Source organism: Pteropus vampyrus, unplaced genomic scaffold (genome assembly GCF_000151845.1).
Source record: "Pteropus vampyrus isolate Shadow unplaced genomic scaffold, Pvam_2.0 Scaffold152, whole genome shotgun sequence".
NCBI classification, from domain to species: Eukaryota; Metazoa; Chordata; class Mammalia; order Chiroptera; family Pteropodidae; genus Pteropus; species Pteropus vampyrus.
The window spans coordinates 2,455,805-2,458,045 of record NW_011888933.1 but is presented as its reverse complement, the minus strand read 5'-3'; the positions used below and the strand labels follow the sequence as shown (position 1 = coordinate 2,458,045).

Genomic DNA, 2,241 nt, shown 5'->3' with positions numbered 1-2,241 from the left:
AGTCCATGAAACCATCCATTTTTAGAAATGATTATTTAATTTATATTTAAACTTTAATTTGGGTCTTTTTTATTAACTGATGTCTTCCATTCATTACCAAACATCAGTTAAATTATGTTGACGATAAAGTTATTCAATAAGACACCTCTTAATTTTGTATGCAGATTTATTTTCTATACCAGTAGCTTTTATTTTTTATTTTTCCCCCCTCTTCAATTCCTCCCGCACCCTGCCACTCCCACCCCTGACCTATGGATGTTGCTGTTATCCCTTAAGAACTGGATCTCTGAAGGTGGGGCATCTTCTCCCACATGCTCGTGGGGTGCACCAGGGGCCTGGTGCCCCGGGAGCACCCGGAGTATGGTCCGTGGCTTCACCTGGGTTGTGAACCCAGCACCTTCTGCATGTAAAGTAGACATGCTAACCACTACACTATGGATCCACCCAATATACCAGTAGCTTTTAAATTCATTGCTTAAGACATGTTAGTAAGAGGCAGAATTATAATTTAGGAGAGGTTTGCCTGGTAGGAAGGGAAACCAAGTATGTAGGCAGACATATTAGATAATGAAGGCTAAAATATGAGTTTCCGAAGGATGTTAATTTGCTTGAAAGCCCAAGCTAATTTTTTTTATCTAAATTATTTTTGTCGATTGGGACATTGAGTTTTTTTCCAGCTACAACTCAATCCTTAGCGTTATGGCATGTTATGAAATTTCAGCTTTAGAAACTCCAACTTTTAACAACATTCATTATACAAATATTTTTAAAAAGAGGAAATAATAATTAAGATATATACAAAGCCTTTAAATTCACAAAGTGTATTCACATATGGCTGATAATTGATAGAACAGTTCTCCAACCCATGATTTGTGAATCCAATCTCTTGTTTTATCATACTCTATTTGGAAGGCACATGAGGTATCAATCAGAGAGCTGATCTCAGTAACTGTAAAGCAGGAATTTTGATAATTTTTTAAAAATTATGTATTTTGAATTTATTTTTAATCCTTGTAAATAAGAAGCATTTAAATAATCTTGTCTTTATCTTATGAATAATAAAATAGCACCTTTTAAAATATTATTTTCACATATGAAAAATTATACCATATATTCTGTGATAAAGTTACCTTATTTAGGCTACTAGATCTTTTAAGGGCAAATACAGGTGACTCATTTTATTTATTATTATTAAAATAAATGAGAACTACTCATGATATGTTTATAATATAATTTTATAAGAATTGTTAACTGAACAAGTTTATCTCATCTCAACCCAGAGTAGCCATTGAATTCCAGCTGTGTGATCTTGGGTAACTTTATTTGTTCCCTTCGAGCATCACTTTCCACATTCATAAAATAGAGATAATAAAACTCACCTCATGGAGTTGTGAGGAATGAATATTTGTTGCAGGAGAAGTGCTGATCGTAGATCATGGTAAATCCGAGGTGCTCAGTTAAATGGAACTTAAGGCGAATGAATCTAGTGGTTGCTGTTTGTCCTCATCTTCCTTGCTGTACCAGCAGCTTTGGACAGAGTGGTTTACTCTCACCTATTTGAAACATTTTCTCCATCTTTCGGCTTCTGTGACACAACAGCTCTCCCGCCTCAATGACCATTTCTTCTTAGTCTTTTACTTCCAGCCTCTAGAATTTCAGAAGTGCCCCACAGCTTGGTTTGGGGTTCTCTTTTCTATAAAACTCTCCCCTAAAGTGACTACTTCCAGTCTCAAGTCTTTAAATAAAATCATGACTTTAAATTCATCACTCTCTACTTTATACCTTTAGCCTTCTGAGTTCCATACTTATATATTCAACTTCCTAGTTGGCATCCATAATTCAATATTGAATAGGCATCTCATATTTAACATTGCTAGATCAGAACTCTTGGTTCCTGGGTCCAAATTTCTCTTCCCCTAGTTTTTCTCATTAATTTAACTGTCACCACCATCCCCACAGCTATTCAAGTTCAAAAGCTAGGAGTCATCTTTTATTCTCTTTCTTCACCTTCCACAGCCTATACAGATGTCCAGCTCTCTTTATCTTTTACCTGGACTATTGCAATAGTTTCCCAACAGGTCTCTCTACTTTCATTCTTGAACCTCTTTAATTCGCTCACCTCACAGCAGGCAAAGTAATTTTTCTGAAAACAAAATCAGAGACTTAGAAATTAAAAATATGAAATAGGTGAAAAACTCTATTTTGATAGACTTTAACAAGATCTCATTTATTAAACTTGCA

At 35.0% G+C, this 2,241-nt stretch overlaps 1 protein-coding gene across 2 annotated transcripts in view; it reads left to right on the top strand.

Annotated features, from left to right (window-relative positions):
* The window catches only part of ADAM23 (ADAM metallopeptidase domain 23), a 155,054-nt gene that overhangs the window by 94,401 nt on the left and 58,412 nt on the right, over positions 1 to 2,241 (top strand). The window lies entirely within an intron of this gene.